At 44.1% G+C, this 13,649-nt stretch overlaps 1 long non-coding RNA gene across 4 annotated transcripts in view; it reads right to left on the reverse strand.

Annotated features, from left to right (window-relative positions):
* LOC142497813 (uncharacterized) overlaps nucleotides 1–8,569 on the reverse strand; it is a 71,653-nt gene extending 63,084 nt beyond the window's left edge. For 2 of the 4 annotated variants that reach the window (XR_012802326.1, XR_012802328.1), the window contains exons 1-2: nucleotides 8,505–8,569; nucleotides 5,957–6,054 (exon numbers count right to left, since the gene is read on the reverse strand). This is a non-coding gene — a long non-coding RNA (uncharacterized LOC142497813). Of the gene's footprint in view, nucleotides 1–770; nucleotides 1,214–2,212; nucleotides 3,414–5,956; nucleotides 6,055–8,504 lie in introns of those variants that run through there. The other 2 variants (XR_012802327.1, XR_012802329.1) reach the window with 2 other exon arrangements.
* Nucleotides 8,570–13,649: the final 5,080 nt, after the last annotated feature.

Genomic DNA, 13,649 nt, shown 5'->3' on the forward strand with positions numbered 1-13,649 from the left:
CATCAATCGACGTTTTTAATTAAAGAAACATGTGGGGATTATCTTATGAATTTTCAGTAAATTTTTAGTTAATTTTATTGAATTAGATGTGTTTGCCATATATTATATAATATTTTTAGTTATGAGCAAATAATTATTTTTATTTTTATTAGTATATTTTGTATTAAAGTATAAATTGCATTTTAATATATTTGTATAACTTTGTGATGAGATCTGTTAGAGGGGTGAGTGCAAACAAATTACCCAATTAATTAGATCGTCATATGCTGTGACCTATAGGGAGAAAGGTCATTGTAATTAGGAAGGGTAAATATAGTATCCTCCTATGGGGCTACGTCACTCCTGACGAAGCCATCAACCTTGCACGGCGAAACGCGTAGAGCGTAACCCTCAACACAACATCCTGAGGGAGACAGTCTCCAGCTGATGTTCCGGTGGCGCCAACTACATCCGTGAAACCTGGAAGTGACGTATCGGCATCCAGCTTGCAGCACAGGACAGATACCGGTGGAGAAGGCGGACGCGTTGGAGGTTCACGAGGTCGCGACTAGGTGTATCATCTTTAACCTTTAACCAACGCCCGTTATACTCTGGTATCTTGTAAGCCTTGATTTTTTACCATTCCGGATACATTTTTATATGGCTTTTTAATCCTTGGCTCTGTTGTCTCTCTTCAGGGATATAGTTCTCCCTATTTGTCTGCTGTTTATGGACATATTCCTTATCTAACACCTCTATTTGCTCCTTGGAGCACTACCTTGTTTCATGTATATATTGCCAAACAGTACACACTATGGCAGTTTTCAATCCCCCCTGGGACGGGTCCAACCTGGACGCATGGACCCCCTGCAGCACAATCATGGCAGACGCTGACCCCAGCACTCATGCCATTTGCTTTTTTGGCCACAGCTCTGGCGACAGTAAGTATAGCTACATCTGTATATATATCTATGCATTGTATATACTCAATACGCAGCTGATGTGCAAAGAGCAAGATCTGCAGATGGGGAAACCATCCTTAACCTCAGCCAAGTCCATGCTATTTCATAACCGTTCAACTATATATATGGCTGACCCAGCAGCCCGGAAGGAATTAGAGTGGAGAAGTCAAACGTTCCATCAGGGGCAACAGCTGAGTCTTCAAACAAGATGCGGCGTGCTGTGCATGTCATGTAGCACTTTCTCACAGGTGGTTGTATGAGATTAATAAGAGCTAATGAAAGACAAATAAGAATGGGAAAATGTATCACAAAACACAAACGTAATCCCACACACTAGAGCACATTAACGGTTTTAAATCCAGCATAGTGCAAACAATACCAGGGTGCTTGTAAAAGGGTTACATCAGGGTTGACCAACTCCAGTCCGCAAGGGCCACCAACAGGTCAGAGTTTCAGGTTATCCCTGCTTCAGCACAGATGGCTCAATCAATTTCTCAGACTGACAAGAGGCAATCCAAGCAATTTAAACATTTTTCAATGTTGTTTTAATATATGTAGCATTTGATTACCTTTATTGAAAATTACTGTAATTACCTAAACTGCAGATCAATTGGTTCTCCCGTGACCGATCAGCAAGATTCTGTTTCCCATGGTTCACTAAATGGCTGCCTTTCAGTTTCAAATCAATCTTTCAGTCAGTGTAACTCAGCAGCTACAATATATTCTTATATTACTAAGATAACATTATTATTATTATAGTTTGCTATTCAAACTGCTGGGAATTTTGGCAACAAATTATCACAAACAGGAAAGTGTTACAAAGATCTTGCACTGCTGGGGAGGTGGGATAAAGCCTGCTACAGAATTCAAAGATGCTCAGTATACGAAACTTGTTACAAATGGAAATAAGAGTTCAATTTGAAAATAAAAAAGGTAATAAGTATTATCTAATACTACAGAACAGATTTATTTTTTAAAGAACCACACATGTAGGATATTGCATGGTTTGCGCTGAGATAATGTAGTGGACATTCCAAATGTTGTTTTGCACATTCCAAGTTGTGAACATTCCATGACTGAAATGTACATACGTATGTTGAGACTGTTCTAAGCTTTGGGCATCTGTCAGTGTCACGGGAGACCAGCACGTTTAACCCCTTTATACCCGGATCATTTGATTGAGCAAAGCGAAGAGATAAAATAAATTGTAATTTATTTCAATGAAATTACATAAAAACATTAGTACACAATTACACTGAAAATACACCTACTGGGACGGGGGCAAACGAAATAACATGTTCCCAAAACGAAATCTTGAAAAGCAAAGTCTCTAGGTGCAATTTCCCAGGAGCGGGAGTTGCTCGCAAACAGATATGGAAACAGTCCTCGGTCAGTGGCGCCAGTCGCAACCGTTGTGTACTCCGCCAGAGCTGCTTTGTTCGTTCTGCCACTGCTGTATTGGCACTTGGAACCTCAGTCCTTACGAAGTTTGTAGTCTTGGTACGAATCTTAGTTACGATGTGATAGAACTGTAGAACCTAGCTGGAACTGATTCCCGATGGGCTGCAGGGATTCTTATAGGGTTAAAACTCCTATTCTGAACCCGTGCAGCCAATCCCTCCATGCGGATAACTTTTCCCACCTATCCCGGAGTTGTCAATACCTTGCAAACCTGGCAGAGGTGGCTTCTCATTCTGCTAAGGGCATGTGCGAACCTCGCACCTTTGCCACTTAACATATGAGACCTGGCCCCTCTACCTAGCGACTCTCAGTCTGAGCTGGGCAGCCATTTGCCGATCTGCCCGGACTTTACACTAAGATGGGGTACTTGGGTTACTCCGCCCAACCTGACACCTTAGTGAGTCTAAGCCTTTCAACTCCGGATCTTCATAGACATTGCGGAATCAAGCCAGCGGGATGCCTTAGAATTCCGGAGCTGGATATGCTCAGTTCATTCGCAGGAATTTCCTACCATGCATTTCTAAACGACAGTGATCATAAATTAAGTGTTTTCTCTGTCTCCGGTGTTTTGAATGAAAGTCCCAATGTGCCTAACATGTTGGAACAATTAAAATATTGGAACTTTCATTCATCAATTTTTACAAAAACTTATCAAAATTGAGTTATGCGACGTTTCATGTTTTTTTTTACCTGAATGACACTCACAGCAAGTTTCAGCGCTCTAGGAGCTTCCTAGCAAAAGTTAGCTAAAAGTCGCTTTCTATGCTGCCAAGTGCTGGACTTTAAAACCATTTTTCCTTTACACGTTCACAGGCAAAACATTGCTATCTTATACACTTTAACTTAGAAATGATATTCCTCTCGCAACCTTATACCTGGTGGGAGATACTCTGAACCCCAGCCTGGGTTCTGGGCATATACTGGGGAATATTTGAATGTATTTTATTTCCCTGCCCGGTCTTACTATTCTGATTTGTGCTGAAGCAGGGAAATCTCTGCTGGTTGACACTCCTGGAATAGTAAGATACATACATTTTCATTACAATTACAGTATTACTGTAATAACTGGGTTGCAGAACTGACACTTCACAATTCCCCAACATGGCTCAGGAAGACAGAGAGTCCTATTCAGTAGAGTACCCATTGATTTTTATACTTCCCAAAACCCTCATCTATATGTAGCCATGCTGTAAAATGGCATACAGTTCTCTCTCATGCTGGCAGTAAACCTGGTAAGTTACAGGATTGCCAGCATCAATCATGGAGGTTTGCCCTCACACCCTGGTAAGGTGTCATATGTATTCAAGGGGAGTGGTAACATGCTCTGAGTCCACCGTTAGTGACATCAGAGATGTGCCTGTTTCCTACGGTATATAAGGCACAGCACTGCCCAAAGTTAGTATGCAAGTCTATGTTCAGAGTTGAAGGTCAAGGGGTTCACTAGTGCATCAACTAGTGGCTCAGTTCTAGTTCAAGGTCAAGCAGCAGTAAGCCTGACAGGGCCTACACTGTGTCCAGGGACCTGACACAGGTGGTGATCTCCCTGAGGGGAGAGGTGATCCAACTCCATTGGGAGGGCAGACCTTTTAAAGGGAGAGTGCTGATCAAGATGAGCGGCTAAGCTGTCTAGCTGCGAGGGGCAGTCTGCCTATACCATCAAGCAATAAAGATGCCCTGTTTCACAACAACCCTCATGTGTGAGTCTGGAATTACTTGGCAGAGGAAGGCACCACAGAGGAGTTCCTCATCAGAACCATCTCCTTGCGGACGCAGAGATCCTGATGAGGTGGAGGCGCTGCACTGTATGTAGGTAGGACTCGCACACACACTACCTCAGCTGCCTGTCTGGGTTGACAATCCCCAAACACATTCATGCGGGAGACTCGGGAGCCCTGTTGCCAACAGGTGCACCACCAGACACTACCATGTAATGGGGGCCGGTTAGACCACAGGGGTCAATGTGAGATTGGGTGGGTCAGGCAGGTCCAGAAAAACCGTTACATATACAACACGTGGAGACTGGATAGCTGTGAACACACCTGAAATTCCTGGGATATAAACATATTTACGTATTCAGATTAGCTCATCTGCATACTTAAAATAACTTATTTTCCGGGTACAGTATCTCTCCATAGGGCCTATTCTAGTTGCTCCAAAGTTGTAATTGCCAAACTGCACTTTTTGACATGTTCAGAAGTAGCGGAATGAAATGTAAAAAAGAAAAACTATTCTCTATTGCAAATTGCAATTTCTAATTCACTTCTATAAAAAGTGGCAAACCGCATGGTTTAACAGACAAATCAGCCTGTTTTTTACATGCATTAGAAGCAGAATGACCTCAGGTTGTGCACTGTAACTTCATCCCCACTCTGACTTATGGTTTTTCTCACTCCGCCAAACCCATATTTTAGGCTCTGGATGGAACTCACAATAACAATCTCGCCCCCCTGGAGGTGGTATGAAAAAAATGCAGTTTGCATAACAGTGCTACAGGAATAGCAGTTGTCATTTAACAAAATGCAAGTTGGAGGCTTTTTGGACAAGATTTTTTTTGACAAAATGATCGAATTGGCAGAGCAGAAGGACTTACAGAATAGCAAAGCATGCCAATCCGATCGAGAAGGGCTCTATAAGAAGTGGATTGACACACTTCGGAGTTATGAGAATAGGTCCCTATGTATTCTATAGATGAAGGTTCTGAAAGGTATAAAAGTCATTGGTACTCTCAACTCTTTCTAAATAGGATTTTTACTTGGCGAACACCTTGCAAATATTTAGATTTTTTTGTTAGCCAAGTTTGCAAATTTAGGCACACATCTCTAGTGCTAAGCCCGATTTCTTAAACCACACAATATATGGATTGCTAAGTACAACTGTATTGTATTGTATTGTATGTCTTTATTTATATAGCGCCATAATGTACATAGCGCTTCACAGTAGTAACTACTACTCAACTAACTACTCATATATGCACATGTTACTCCAGCAGTCCATGGGGGGGTTAAGCTAATTACAGTATGCATGAATGTATATTTGTAATATGTTAAACCTATTGGTTAAAAATAAGTCAAAGAAACAGATTAAAGACAGAACTGGGCCAAAATGAAATTATTTGCTGAAAAAGAATACTTTGTTTCCTAGAAACCAAAAAAATATAAAGTTTTGCTATGAACATACTATAATGAGATTCTTTAAAAGAAGAAATCTGCACTGCTTGACTCAGAAATAGCTGTTTTAGAACCTCCCACTTAATAAAACAAAATCAGTAATAGAGATGGCCAATATGTCAAAATTTAAGATGAAGATTTTCTTTTTTTTTTTTTACCAAAACTCGATCCACGTATGAATATCTGTAGGCAGATTGGGCACTAAAAAATTCAGGCAAATAGTCCTGAAATCGCCAGCTGGTTATCGGCGCTCAAATTTGGTTAAATCTACAATTGGATTTTTTTTTTTTTTATAATTCATATTTTATTGAAATGAAAAGAAAGAAATAGTCACAGATGAAGAAAGAAGAAGGTGATACAAGATGAAAGAAAGAAAATGTTGGTTACCTGGTCCGGATCTTCATGGTGGATGGCGTTGGATTGAGTTTTGTGACGTCACCGGACAAGAGCTTCCTGATTCACCTGGATTTGGAGGGCCAACGCTTCTAAAGGTAAGATAAATATTGAATGTATGAACTTTGATTTTTACAGGTATTTTCATTGTATTTTTATTTTGAATTAATCTATACCTGTTTAGGGTACAGATGAATACAGTAATAGCCAATGCATTTTTTGGCAAATGCATTTATTCTTTTGACTGTTATATTTTCTATGTATTTGTATTGTTTAGATTAAATTGTTTTGATTTGTGATTGCTTGAATTTCTTTTAATTTTCAGATTGTTTTGTGTTTTTATTTAATGATGTATTTTGTTGGCTAATGGTTTAAATTGGTGTTGTTTAGTGGTTGTATTAATTAATTGTTGTGTTGTGTTGGTTAGTGCTTTTAGCTATTTAATTTGGGGCTAACGGTGTGATTTATTTAATTCATTTGTTAGTGGTTTTATTTATTTAATTGATTGGCTAATGGTTTTATTTGATTAATTAATTTGTTAGTGGTTTTATTTTTTAATCGATTGGCTAGTTGTTTTATTTAGTTAATTGCTTGTTTGGCTAGTGCTTTTAATTTTTGTTTATGGGTGTTTAGGTGCTTGTTCTTTCTGTTTTATTATTGTGTATTTTGGGCATTCATGATTTTGTATTAGGGTGACGATTGACTGCTTTAGTAGCTTATCATGCCCATATTATATGGGTATGATGTACTACTATGTCACTCAATAGGTACAGAGTGGGTATAGATGGTCTGGGGTGGGTGGTTAGGCCTCCCAGGTGGGTAGTGGAGGAGGGTGGGTTAACTATAGCGGTTATTAACCCTCCCTGCCTGGCTGATAAGGGAGTTTACAACATGTGGGTAATAACATATCTAAGGGTGCCTAACTTAGTTCAAAATGATGGTTCTTGCGGGCTGGGCATGTTTCCAGATGTTGAAAGATGGGCGCCAGTAGTTTTGTGGGTTTTAACAAAAATATGCTTTATTTACACTTCAAACACATATACATCTTCCTTTCATCCCTACTCTGCTTAGTATTAATATTGGCTTCCCCTCTTCCCTCTAGTATCTTGGTCCCTACTATTATAATGTTTCTATTACTACTTTTACTCTATACTAGCCTGTTACTGTTTAATATACCTGAATGAAGGTACACCCAGCCTTTTGTCACTTAATCTGGTCTGTAACTGTTACATACACCTATAATATATATTATCTCTAACTGTACATGCTATGTCTTGTATATAATGTATACCATGTTAACTTATGTAACTGTATTTGTAATCATGTATTATTTGTCATTTTAACTCTGTGCCCGGGACAAACTTGAAAACGAGAGGTAACTCTCAATGTATTACTTCCTGGTAAAAATCTTTTTATAAATATAAATATATAAAATATCTAGGGTACTGGCACTATCTTTTAACTATGGTTGCAATGTGCACCCATTTTAATAGCTACCTCTATTTCTGTACCTCACAATTAACTACTCTATAATTGTACTTTTAAATAGCTATCGCTATCTAAATTGTATTACCCTATTCCTGCCCTTTGTTACCAAGATTGAATATATCTAACTGGCTATACACACTCCTGTCCTAGTTACCAGGGATGACACAAACTATATGGTTTTGCTCAACCATATGCACTAATAGCCAGGGATGTCTTCACCTATTTATCCATCTTCCCCCCTGTCCCAGTTACCAGGTATGTCACAAGCTATATGTCTGTCCTACCTCCTGTCCTGGTTACCAGGGATTTCTCTAACTATTTATCTATCTTCCCTCCTATCCTAGTTAACAGAGATGTCATAACTCATAATTCTTGTCCACCGTTGCCAGGAATATCAATACGTCTTTATTTCTCTCTGAGTCACTAACGGATTAAACTTTATTATACCCCAGACATCCCTGTTCAGGGGATCCTGAGTGTTATTTCTCTCTAGTAGGGATACTGTGATGTCCTGTCTACCTAGGGCACCTACCTATCATTAATAACCAAACTGCTATCAAATAAAGTCTACACTACTCTATGTACACTATTAACTATATTCCTTATTGACATATCTTTATGGTTACTTGCAGTGCTGAGGAGGCACAATACTTTTGTTACTTGAAACTGGGTGCATTTTAACACAGAGCATTAATAAACTTGTTCTTAATAATTTTTTTCAATACCCTTTCCAGGGTCCCAGCTGGGGGTCCTTTTTCTCTCTCTGTACCCAGACCTTGCTAACTCTGTGCTCCATCACTTTCAGCCTCTGCCCACAGCACAGTACAATAGTTAGAAGTATAACCAGGGTAGTAACCCTTGAAGGGACTTGTAACAGATCAGTCTGTATGCGGAGCAGCCATCTTGGGATAACATGTTTTTCTTTAACTCCTTTCCTAATGCCTTGTTTATGACAGACACTTCCTGGTCCTGATTCACCTCCCTATACTGCAAGGGACACTTCCCTGTACTGCAAAACAATAACAATGGCTTCTATCTTAACCTAACTACTCACTGCGCAGGTCCCTAGCTTGATCTCTGCTCTCAGCCTCTCTCTGTCTCTCCAACTGTCACTAACTGTCATAGAATCCTCCTGCTCATTTCTCTTGTCTCTAGGCAAGAAAAGGGGCGTGGCTAAGCTCCTGCCCGGTGATTGGCAGAACACCATCCCCAGGGTGGTTGACTAGAATGCTCATTTAACCCTATATAGTAACCCCAATAGGGAGGGGAGGGGGTTACTGAGGTGAATACTGTCAGGGGAGACCAGGACTAATTCCAGGGATCAATATCGCCGGACAGAACACGAGAGTTTATCAAATTAATTTATTGGGAAAACATATCCACAACTATACAAAAGACACAAACATCACACATACCCAACTGGGGACACTATGGGGTACCCTGCCTAACTAGTCACAGGGACCTACTTGCAGAGACCCTGTTCTCTCTTTGCCCAGTGCCTACAGGACTGGTTTTCAGGCCTGAGACCAGCACTGGATTGGACACTGCAGTTTCTCCCTGTCACAGCAACACCTCTGTAACTCTCTGCAGCCTGTTTCTGCTAGGGGTCTCCCTCCCTGTCTGCTAGGGGTCTCCCTCCCTGTCTGCTAGGGGTCTCCCTCCCACCTTTTTATATACTTTAAAACATAATATTGCAACATGCAGGGCCAGGAGCTGCCTACCTGCCTGGCCCTGATTGCATGGGTAGGACTGCAACATAACATTTGCAACAATTCTACTGCAAACATCTTAACCCCTGATTCCTGAGGTGCTGGAACCAAGCAACGACATACATATATACATAACATGTAACACAATACCAATGTACAGTATTACTGACAGGTAGGGGTAATGGCAGACTTAACCTTTATTAACAGCAGCCATATATCCCCCTACCGTCACAGTTACATTTTGTTTTTGAAACTGTTTTGCAGCAGGGAGCCTTGGTAACTGAGCCTCACAGAAGTAGAGGCATTATAAATAATACAGAAACAATAGGATGTAATATTGTAATATTATATATATAAAAATGTCAAAGCACAAACCCCACTCTGAACAAATTAAGTTTTATTGGATCATAGTGATATAGAACAGTCAGCATATACGTATCAAAGATGGTATACAGCATGTCATATCTATGGATCTTTCTATGTCTGTGACAAAGATTTCAAAGGTTGACATAGAGTTAGGCTGGGGCCATAGAGGGGTGAGCAGTTCAGAGCCGCGCTGATGCTGAGGCTCGCCTGCTGAAATCTGCGCGATTTCATGCCCATGCAGGCGAGCCAGCGGGCGCGATCGGGAGGCGGGGGGAGACTGAGGGAGGCGGGGCAGTGATGTCGCTGGGCCAATCGCCGCGACGCACCGACGTCAACGTCACGGCGCCGTGACGTTGACGCTGCTCCGCGCTGATTGGATGTTTTCAGCCGACAGCGCTCTGAAAAACAGTTTGGCTGTCGGCTGAAAAATCCAGCGCCTCAGCACGCCTGCGGACGCTCGCGTGAGCCCCCTCTAAAGACATCCTCATGGAGGATGCAGGGGCTCAGCGCTGAGCGTCCGCACGGCTCAGCGCTGCTTGTCCTTCTATGGACTCAGCCTTAGGCCTCGGCCATGTTACTTGCTTGCTGGCGGAAGCGCGCTGAGGCGCGCTCCCGCTCAGCACTGAGCCCCTACAGCCGCAATTAGAGCGGCTTTAGTAGGGGCTCACCTGCGCTTACGCGCGCTTGCGGAAGCGCAGGTCTTGGGGGAATTTAAAATTCCCCCGCTTGCCGGCGAGACAGGCCGGTCACGTGAGCGGTTCGCCCAATGAGGGCGAACCAGCTCCGTGACGTCACTGGCCCGCCCCCGGCCAGTGACGCGCCCGCCCCCGGACCGCCCCCGGACCGCCCCCTGACGGCTGCTGAGAGCGCTTGCGGTAAGCAACCGCAAGGCCAGGGAAAGCACCCGCTTTCCCTGCGCCTCAGCGCGCCTCAGCACGCCAGCAGGGACCGTGGACTCGGCCTAAGGCTCTCATGGCAGTCCCAGAAAATACTGTTACAATGCAATATGTTATTACCATACAGATTAAGTTCTACGTGAGGGTAGACATCATAGAGCCAATAATTGATCCCAATTAAGTAGCAAATTCACAATGCTATGCATTAATTCTGCTTTCTTTGCAGAGGCTACATAGAAGTAGGTTACTTTACATACACAAATTTCTCAACTGTCCTTCAGCTAAAATCAAAAAGAAGGCGGAAAAAATGATAAAAGACAAAAACAAAAGATAAGACTAAAAAAAGATTATTAGAATAGCCAGGAAGACAAATCAGATGATAACATTTACATACAAATTAATAAGGGGAGCAACATTCAGAGCCAATGTCCCTTCTTCTGGCCCATTCCTACATGCAACAGGTATAATATAATGTGGTACTTCCCTAAGGACCAAAATTACCTTCTGGCTTCTATTCTGAGTCATAAAAAAAATGTATAATACAATGGAAAAAAATAACACTTGGCACTTAGTCTCTCATTCCAAGGTAATCAATCATTCCTGTAAATAGAGTGGTCCAGATGTATTCTCTCCGCATCTCACAAATGCAGAAATGCCTTGTTTGAGACTTATTTAAAACCAGAGACAGAACATAAAACACAGACAGAGTTCAGTGCACATCCAGTGAAATTCATACACGGTACAGTGCCTAAATATATATGTATAAATATCTATTAAATAAAATGGTCTTTTAGTTTAACATTTTTGGCCAAAAGTGTTGTAAGCCCCTGAGCCACTGCACGGCAGACCACATTTCCAGGGGTCCCTAACATTAATATAAATTCTTAATAACCTGTGCAATACCTAGGGTGACCACCCGTCCCCCTTTTGCCGGTACAGTCCCGGTTTTTCGGGAGCTGTACCGATTTTCTGTGTGTACCGGAAATGTCCCGGATTTTCCTCAATGTGTCCCCATTTTTTTTTTTTTGTCGCCGGCGGTGCGCGAGTAAGCTGCAGTGCGCTGTGCGCTGTGCGCGAGTCTGCGGCGGCGGCGCGGAGGAGGAGACTGCAGCAGCCCCGGCTGGTAAGTATTTTTTTTTTTTTTTAATGCCAACCCCCCCCCCCCCCGGCAGTTTCCTACCTTGTTGGCCAATCCCCAGCGTCCCGGCATTAAGCCCCGCCCCCCGGCATCATCCTTCACCAAGGACCGGCATGTGGAATGGATGGAAGGAAGGGTGCTGGGGGCGGGGCTTCCGCTTCCTGCGGCAGAGCACACGTGGTGTGTGTCTCTGCCTGCGGCTCCTGGCTCTTCTGCGCGGTGTTTCCCCCCCTCTGCCCTCCCGGGGGGATAGGAGGTGGGTTTTTTATCCTTTGCCCCCTGTCCTGGCGCTCCCTCCCCCCCTCCCCCCCTGTCCCCTTGGTTCGGGAGATGGGCGCGGGGGCTGGCAGTGGTGGCTGCGCGGTGTTCCCCCATTCTGCCCCGGGAGCCCGTGGCTGCCCTCCGGGGGAGGGGGGGCGGCGGCAGTTTACCTTTGTGTCCCGGCGCTCCTATCCCCCCCCCCCCTAGGTGCGGGAGATGGGCGCGGGGGTGGGTGCAGGGGGAGGCGGAGAGCCACCTGCTCGTGGCTGCCTATGTACTCCAGTCTGTGTGTGTGTGTGTGTGTGTGTACCAGTGTCTGTGTCTGTGTGTGTGTGTACCAGTGTACGTGTGTGTGTGTGTGTGTGTGTGTGTGTGTGTGTGTGTGTGTGTACCAGTGTGTGTGTGTGTGTGTGTACCAGTGTGTGTGTGTGTGTGTGTACCAGTGTGTGTGTGTGTACCAGTGTGTGTGTATGTACCAGTGTGTGTGTGTGTGTGTGTACCAGTGTGTGTGTACCAGTGTGTGTGTACCTGTGTGTGTGTGTGTGTGTGTGTGTGTGTGTGTGTGTGTGTGTGTGTGTGTGTGTGTGTGTGTGTGTGTGTGTGTGTGTACCAGTGTGTGTGTGTGTGTGTGTGTGTGTGTGTGTGTGTGTGTGTACCAGTGTGTGTGTGTGTACCAGTGTGTGTGTGTACCAGTGTGTGTGTGTGTGTGTGTGTGTGTGTGTGTACCAGTGTGTGTGTGTGTGTGTGTGTGTGTACCAGTGTGTGTGTGTGTACCAGTGTGTGTGTGTGTGTGTGTGTACCAGTGTGTGTGTGTGTGTGTACCAGTGTGTGTGTGTGTGTACCAGTGTGTGTGTGTGTGTGTGTGTGTGTACCAGTGTGTGTGTACCAGTGTACCAGTGTGTGTGTGTGTGTGTGTGTGTGTGTGTGTATGTGTGTGTGTGTGTGTGTGTGTGTGTGTACCAGTGTGTGTGTACCAGTGTGTGTGTGTGTGTGTGTGTGTACCAGTGTGTGTGTACCAGTGTGTGTACCAGTGTGTCTACCAGTGTGTGTGTGTGTACCAGTGTGTGTGTGTGTACCAGTGTGTGTGTGTACCAGTGTGTGTGTGTGTACCAGTGTGTGTGTGTGTGTACCAGTGTGTGTGTGTGTGTACCAGTGTGTGTGTGTGTACCAGTGTGTGTGTGTGTGTACCAGTGTGTGTGTGTGTGTGTACCAGTGTGTGTGTGTGTACCAGTGTGTGTGTGTGTACCAGTGTGTGTGTGCGTACCAGTGTGTGTGTGTGTGTGTGTACCAGTGTGTGTGTGTGTACCAGTGTGTGTGTGCGTACCAGTGTGTGTACCAGTGTGTGTGTGTGTGTACCATTGTGTGTGTGTGTGCCAGTGTGTGTGTGTGTGTGTACCCGTGTCTGTCTCCCCCTCTCCCTCCCCCTCTCCCTCCCTCTCTCACCCTCTCCCTCTCTGTCCCTCTCCCTCTCTGTCCCTCTCCCTCTCTGTCCCTCTCCCTCTCTGTCCCTCTCTCTGTCTCTGTCTCTCTGTCTCTCTCACCCTCTGTCACCTTCTCTCTCTCTCTCTATCACCCTCTCTCTCTCTGTCACCCTCTCTCTCTCTCTCTCTGTCACCCTCTCTCTCTCTCTCTCTCTCTCTCTGTCACCCTCTCTCTCTCTGTGTCATCCTCTCTCTCTCTGTGTCATCCTCTCTCTCTCTCTCTGTCACCCTCTCTCTCTCTCTGTGTCACCCTCTCTCTCTCTGTGTGTCACCCTCTCTCTCTCTCTGTGTCACCCTCTCTCTCTCTCTGTGTCACCCCCTCTCTCTCTCTCTGTGTCACCCCCTCTC

This window comes from Ascaphus truei, chromosome 6 (genome assembly GCF_040206685.1).
Source record: "Ascaphus truei isolate aAscTru1 chromosome 6, aAscTru1.hap1, whole genome shotgun sequence".
Taxonomy (NCBI): Eukaryota; Metazoa; Chordata; class Amphibia; order Anura; family Ascaphidae; genus Ascaphus; species Ascaphus truei.